We start from the raw sequence: 7,500 nt of genomic DNA, 5'->3' as shown, positions 1-7,500 counted from the left end.
CGCTCGCACCGGCCGCTACGGGCCTGGCACCCTCTACGGGCCGTGGCCTCATTCAAGTTGGACTTGGGCTCGGCGCGAGGCGTCGGGGTAGTGGACCCTCCCAAACACCACATGCCACGACAGGCGGCAGCCTGCGGGGTTCGGTGCTGGACTCTTCCCTGTTCGCTCGCCGCTACTGGGGGAATCCTTGTTAGTTTCTTTTCCTCCGCTTAGTAATATGCTTAAATTCAGCGGGTAGTCTCGCCTGCTCTGAGGTCGTTGTACGAGGTGTCGCACGCCACACCGCCAGCCGGCTGTGCACGCTACCGAGAAAGTACCGGTATGCGAACCGCCAGGCGACGGGCGCGCATCGCACGTTTGAGGAGACGCGGCCGGCCCCACAGGCGGCCGCGACACTCCCAGGTCTGCGAAGCGGGGCAAACGCCGCGCGCTTCAGTATACGTAGCCGACCCTCAGCCAGACGTGGCCCGGGAACGGAATCCATGGACCGCAATGTGCGTTCGAAACGTCGATGTTCATGTGTCCTGCAGTTCACATGTCGACGCGCAATTTGCTGCGTTCTTCATCGACCCACGAGCCGAGTGATCCACCGTCCTGGGTGATCTTTTCTCAAGTTTCCGCCGTCTCTTTCGAGACGGTCGCATAGGCGGGAGTGAGGCGTGTGGCGGCCCCTGTTCCAGCGTTCTGTGTCCAACGGCCTCACGGCCGACGGGCGTCGTACGGCTCCACACCGGAGCGGACAGGCACTCGGGCGAAAGTCATTCAAAACCGGCGCCAGGCGCCAGGTGCCGCAGGCCAGCCGCTCCAGCGCTTCAGCGCTCGTACCACACAACATTGCCGCTAGTTTTGAGAGGCACGCGTGGTTCCGCACGCGGCGCACGGCTACTGCGAGCCGTACAGGTAGCGTGTTGCGCGACACGACACGCACATCGAAAGACATGCAGTCTAGTCGGTAATGATCCTTCCGCAGGTTCACCTACGGAAACCTTGTTACGACTTTTACTTCCTCTAAATGATCAAGTTTGGTCATCTTTCCGGTAGCATCGGCAACGACAGAGTCAATGCCGCGTACCAGTCCGAAGACCTCACTAAATCATTCAATCGGTAGTAGCGACGGGCGGTGTGTACAAAGGGCAGGGACGTAATCAACGCGAGCTTATGACTCGCGCTTACTGGGAATTCCTCGTTCATGGGGAACAATTGCAAGCCCCAATCCCTAGCACGAAGGAGGTTCAGCGGGTTACCCCGACCTTTCGGCCTAGGAAGACACGCTGATTCCTTCAGTGTAGCGCGCGTGCGGCCCAGAACATCTAAGGGCATCACAGACCTGTTATTGCTCAATCTCGTGCGGCTAGAAGCCGCCTGTCCCTCTAAGAAGAAAAGTAATCGCTGACAGCACGAAGGATGTCACGCGACTAGTTAGCAGGCTAGAGTCTCGTTCGTTATCGGAATTAACCAGACAAATCGCTCCACCAACTAAGAACGGCCATGCACCACCACCCACCGAATCAAGAAAGAGCTATCAATCTGTCAATCCTTCCGGTGTCCGGGCCTGGTGAGGTTTCCCGTGTTGAGTCAAATTAAGCCGCAGGCTCCACTCCTGGTGGTGCCCTTCCGTCAATTCCTTTAAGTTTCAGCTTTGCAACCATACTTCCCCCGGAACCCAAAAGCTTTGGTTTCCCGGAGGCTGCCCGCCGAGTCATCGGAGGAACTGCGGCGGATCGCTGGCTGGCATCGTTTATGGTTAGAACTAGGGCGGTATCTGATCGCCTTCGAACCTCTAACTTTCGTTCTTGATTAATGAAAACATACTTGGCAAATGCTTTCGCTTCTGTTCGTCTTGCGACGATCCAAGAATTTCACCTCTAACGTCGCAATACGAATGCCCCCGCCTGTCCCTATTAATCATTACCTCGGGTTCCGAAAACCAACAAAATAGAACCGAGGTCCTATTCCATTATTCCATGCACACAGTATTCAGGCGGGCTTGCCTGCTTTAAGCACTCTAATTTGTTCAAAGTAAACGTGCCGGCCCACCGAGACACTCAATAAAGAGCACCCTGGTAGGATTTCAACGGGGTCCGCCTCGGGACGCACGAGCACGCACGGGGCGGTCGCACGCCTTCGGCTCGCCCCACCGGCAGGACGTCCCACGATACATGCCAGTTAAACACCGACGGGCGGTGAACCAACAGCGTGGGACACAAATCCAACTACGAGCTTTTTAACCGCAACAACTTTAATATACGCTATTGGAGCTGGAATTACCGCGGCTGCTGGCACCAGACTTGCCCTCCAATAGATACTCGTTAAAGGATTTAAAGTGTACTCATTCCGATTACGGGGCCTCGGATGAGTCCCGTATCGTTATTTTTCGTCACTACCTCCCCGTGCCGGGAGTGGGTAATTTGCGCGCCTGCTGCCTTCCTTGGATGTGGTAGCCGTTTCTCAGGCTCCCTCTCCGGAATCGAACCCTGATTCCCCGTTACCCGTTACAACCATGGTAGGCGCAGAACCTACCATCGACAGTTGATAAGGCAGACATTTGAAAGATGCGTCGCCGGTACGAGGACCGTGCGATCAGCCCAAAGTTATTCAGAGTCACCAAGGCAAACGGACCGGACGAGCCGACCGATTGGTTTTGATCTAATAAAAGCGTCCCTTCCATCTCTGGTCGGGACTCTGTTTGCATGTATTAGCTCTAGAATTACCACAGTTATCCAAGTAACGTGGGTACGATCTAAGGAACCATAACTGATTTAATGAGCCATTCGCGGTTTCACCTTAATGCGGCTTGTACTGAGACATGCATGGCTTAATCTTTGAGACAAGCATATGACTACTGGCAGGATCAACCAGGGAGCTGCGTCAACTAGAGCTGAGCAGCCGGCCGCCCGGGAGTGTGTCCCGGGGGCCCGCGCGAACACGCAAGCGTCCGCTCAATCATTCTGCAAACAGGAGGAGGCTGAGCTCCCCTGCACAATACACCTCGAAACCCTCTCAGGTCCCGGCGGCGCGCAGCGCCGTCCCAAGTACTTGGTCGGGTTCGAGAGAGGCGCAATCGCCCGGAGTTAGGCGAGTAGACGCTTTCGGTGCGACCACCCGTGCTCCCAACTGAGCTTGCCGCTGCCGACAGAGGCCCGGGAGCGTGCTGTCGTGGCATTGCCGGCGGGAGACAACACGCGCCACCTACGGTGACCGGCAGCTCCAACGCCAGCGCCACAGAAGGACAAAAGCCCCACTTGGGTGCCGAAGCGAACTCTCCCAGCACAGCGCACACGCCAACACATCCGCACAGCTGCGATACAAACCACCAGCGAGAACCGCTGGGGCGACCGAGCAGCAGACGGCGTCGCGGCGCCGAGCGCCGGGCGGCGGCGCATCCTCAACGCACACAGTCCTCAATCGGACCAGCACACTGCAGATGTCCACCGCGCTTCGCACCGGGCCCGCGAGGACCTACTTTGGCCGCACGGCGCCGCGCGCAGGGTGCGCCGGCGCGCAGCTGCGACGCCTGCCGCGTCCGTCGGCCGGCGCGCCTGCCACTGGCCGCCCCCACCAGCCGGCTGTAGCGCGTGCGCCCACGCACCGCGCGGCCAGCACGCCGGGAGGCGCCCCCTCACCGGCCGGGGACGGTCCCACCCAGCCACCGCCGCGTATCGCTTCACACCCAGATGCCGTTCAGTTTCGTCGGCATGGTGGGTATCGCTGGAACAACCGGTTAGTACCTCAACCTATCGTCGCCATCACCGATTCACCCCTAGCGAGAACAACCGCACCACAACGGGTTACCATTTCTTCATTTGCGTAACTTCACCAGAAAACGTAGGCGTCCATCGCCATTTGCAACTTCAACCATTATTGCATGCCTGTGTCAGGTGTCACGCCACACTACGTCTGCCCACATACACGCAACAAAATGTGCACGCCTAGACAATACGTGGAAGGTGGCCCCCGTACGTATGCGATGTCCATTGCTCGAACGACTGTCAACCGGCTTCTGTAGCATGTCGCAGATATGGAACGCGCTGCACCATGCCATCACGGTGTGTGAGGAGAGACGACTAGGTCCGAATACATCAACAGACAGCTCATGCTGATCGCCATCCACGGCGTCCGTTCCTCCCACACGTCTCTATGGCGTACCACACTGCAATCCAGCTCTCATAGGGAGACGACACGTAGCTGCGTGCACAATATTTGCACTGTATGGTCCGCCGTTTTTGGGCGCAGTCGTTGTACGGTCACACATGTGCCACGATGTATCATTCAGTACATAAGGACGAATGTGCAGTACAGATTGTGGTTCACGCGTACGACATCAGCGGACAGTTGACACAGGCCGCACCACAACGTAGCCTGCGTACGTCGCATGCGAAGGGCATTGAACATGCAAACTTGTCACCAACCACCTTGCGAAGGCAGGGGGCAAGGTGGGGACGTGGGGAGAGGTGGGGGGGGGGGGGGGGCGGCATGTACGCCCTGCTGCCATCCACATTACAGTGTACAGCAGGAGCATGTGGAAAGTCAGCAAGACTTGCAAGGTGTTTAACATGAAGCGATACACAGGGGAGCGGGCAGTGCGAGTAGCGAACTATATTGCGAGGGTTGCGGGTGGGCAACACTACACTAATTGAACGAGTCGTATAACAATTACAGAGCAGGTTTAGGCGACAACGTGGGTTACGATAGGCGACAACGTGGGTTACGTTAGGGGACAACGTGGGTTACGTTAGGGGACAACGTGGGTTACGTTAGGGGACAACGTGGGTTACGTTAGGGGACAACGTGGGTTACGTTAGGGGACAACGTGGGTTACGTTAGGGGACAACGTGGGTTACGTTAGGGGACAACGTGGGTTAGGTTAAGGCACAACATGGGTTAGGTTAAGGCACAACATGGGTTAGGTTAAGGCACAACATGGGTTAGGTTAAGGCACAACATGGGTTAGGTTAAGGCACAACATGGGTTAGGTTACGGCACAACATGGGTTAGGTTAAGGCACAACATGGGTTAGGTTAGGGGACAACATGGGTTAGGTTAGGGGACAACATGGGTTAGGTTAAGGCACAACATGGGTTAGGTTAAGGCACAACATGGGTTAGGTTAGGGGACAACATGGGTTAGGTTAGGGCACAACATGGGTTAGGTTAGGGGACAACATGGGTTAGGTTAGGGGACAACATGGGTTAGGTTAGGGGACAACATGGGTTAGGTTAGGGGACAACATGGGTTAGGTTAGGGGACAACATGGGTTAGGTTAGGGGACAACATGGGTTAGGTTAGGGGACAACATGGGTTAGGTTAGGGGACAACATGGGTTAGGTTAAGGCACAACATGGGTTAGGTTAGGGGACAACATGGGTTAGGTTAGGGGACAACATGGGTTAGGTTAGGGGACAACATGGGTTAGGTTAGGGGACAACATGGGTTAGGTTAGGGGACAACATGGGTTAGGTTAAGGCACAACATGGGTTAGGTTAGGGCACAACATGGGTTAGGTTAGGGCACAACATGGGTTAGGTTAGGGCACAACATGGGTTAGGTTAGGGGACAACATGGGTTAGGTTAGGGGACAACATGGGTTAGGTTAGGGGACAACATGGGTTAGGTTAGGGGACAACATGGGTTAGGTTAGGGGACAACATGGGTTAGGTTAGGGGACAACATGGGTTAGGTTAGGGGACAACATGGGTTAGGTTAGGGGACAACATGGGTTAGGTTAGGGGACAACATGGGTTAGGTTAGGGGACAACATGGGTTAGGTTAAGGCACAACATGGGTTAGGTTAAGGCACAACATGGGTTAGGTTAGGGGACAACATGGGTTAGGTTAGGGGACAACATGGGTTAGGTTAGGGGACAACATGGGTTAGGTTAAGGCACAACATGGGTTAGGTTAGGGGACAACATGGGTTAGGTTAAGGCACAACATGGGTTAGGTTAGGGGACAACATGGGTTAGGTTAGGGGACAACATGGGTTAGGTTAAGGCACAACATGGGTTAGGTTAAGGCACAACATGGGTTAGGTTAAGGCACAACATGGGTTAGGTTAGGGGACAACATGGGTTAGGTTAGGGGACAACTTGGGTTAGGTTAGGGGACAACATGGGTTAGGTTAAGGCACAACATGGGTTAGGTTAAGGCACAACATGGGTTAGGTTAGGGGACAACATGGGTTAGGTTAGGGGACAACATGGGTTAGGTTAGGGGACAACATGGGTTAGGTTAAGGCACAACATGGGTTAGGTTAGGGGACAACATGGGTTAGGTTAAGGCACAACATGGGTTAGGTTAGGGGACAACATGGGTTAGGTTAGGGGACAACATGGGTTAGGTTAAGGCACAACATGGGTTAGGTTAAGGCACAACATGGGTTAGGTTAAGGGACAACATGGGTTAGGTTAGGGGACAACTTGGGTTAGGTTAGGGGACAACATGGGTTAGGTTAAGGCACAACATGGGTTAGGTTAAGGCACAACATGGGTTAGGTTAAGGTACAACATGGGTTAGGTTAAGGTACAACATGGGTTAGGTTAGGTTACACGTTGTTGTAAGGAAAGGTGTGGGGGGGGGGGGGGGGGCGGGGCGGCAGGTTCGTTGATAGTGATTATAGTAAGTGAATGCTTGTGACATGATGAGATTTGTCACGTCAGGATGCACCTTTGGCTTATTAGAGGCGGCGCTCCAATTCTATGCTTGTGTCAGACCTGTGTCTTTGACTCATGTCATTGTTTGTGCGCTGTGACAGGAGGTACTATTGTGATGTTGGGTGCACCGTTGTATAGGACATGTGTGGGTGTTGGTGCCTTATCTGCGCAATGGTGGATGTCGAAAGGGTGGGATATTCTATTTTCCGCATGGACCTCCTGGTCTGGTTGTGATAGTGTGGATTGTGTAATGTGGCGGAGAGGATGCACTGGATGTTGTTCCATGCTGGTGCTTACATATTGTATGTGCGCCTGTTAGAAGCAGAGAGTGGTGCGTGATCAGAGTGTCTGGCTGACGTGTGGTTCCCATTGTGGGCAGACTCTTTCAGCATGTATACGGACAGTTGTATATATTTTCTGTAGTTTGATGGCTCTGCATTGATTACTAATCAGCGCCGTGTGTACGGGTAATCTGGTTCCAGTCCACAATGTTCTATCTGTGTACATTAGTGACAAAGACTCCCCCCATGCAGTGGGGCTCGGTCTGTTATAACTCTTCCGCGTAATATATTTGCCCCACGTTTTTGCGAGTGCGAGTGCGAGTGCAACGCGCATGGGGACCGACATGCTGATGGCTCGGTATCGGACGCCGTACAGTGAGCAACGCGATCGCGTCTCTCGCTCGTAAGTGGTACAGGTCGCGGCTCATGTATAGGGACAGCGGGAATGTCGCATATTGGAAATAACTCTTCATGAAACGCAAGTTATAGGGGTGGATTGCACTTTACGAGTGCGGGAAACGTCCGCCGTTCATCCGCTGGAGGTGCGCGTTTGGCGGTTGGGGTGGTCC

General features: G+C 54.6%; 2 non-coding genes and 1 pseudogene across 2 annotated transcripts; all 3 read right to left on the bottom strand.

Moving 5' to 3' along the window:
• The window catches only part of LOC124764290, a 4,218-nt pseudogene extending 3,960 nt beyond the window's left edge, over window positions 1-258 (bottom strand).
• Window positions 259-446: 188 nt separating this feature from the next.
• LOC124764292 lies at window positions 447-601 on the bottom strand. Its single transcript, XR_007012744.1, has one exon. It is a non-coding gene; the product is annotated as a 5.8S ribosomal RNA (ribosomal RNA).
• A 352-nt stretch (window positions 602-953) lies between these two features.
• Window positions 954-2,862, bottom strand: LOC124764294. Its single transcript, XR_007012746.1, has one exon. It is a non-coding gene; the product is annotated as a small subunit ribosomal RNA (ribosomal RNA).
• Between the last annotated feature and the right edge of the window lie 4,638 nt (window positions 2,863-7,500).

This window comes from Schistocerca piceifrons, unplaced genomic scaffold, assembly GCF_021461385.2.
Source record: "Schistocerca piceifrons isolate TAMUIC-IGC-003096 unplaced genomic scaffold, iqSchPice1.1 HiC_scaffold_631, whole genome shotgun sequence".
In the NCBI taxonomy this organism is placed as follows: Eukaryota; Metazoa; Arthropoda; class Insecta; order Orthoptera; family Acrididae; genus Schistocerca; species Schistocerca piceifrons.
The sequence above is the reverse complement of the archived record's forward strand: the minus strand, read 5'-3'. Positions and strand labels throughout refer to the sequence as shown.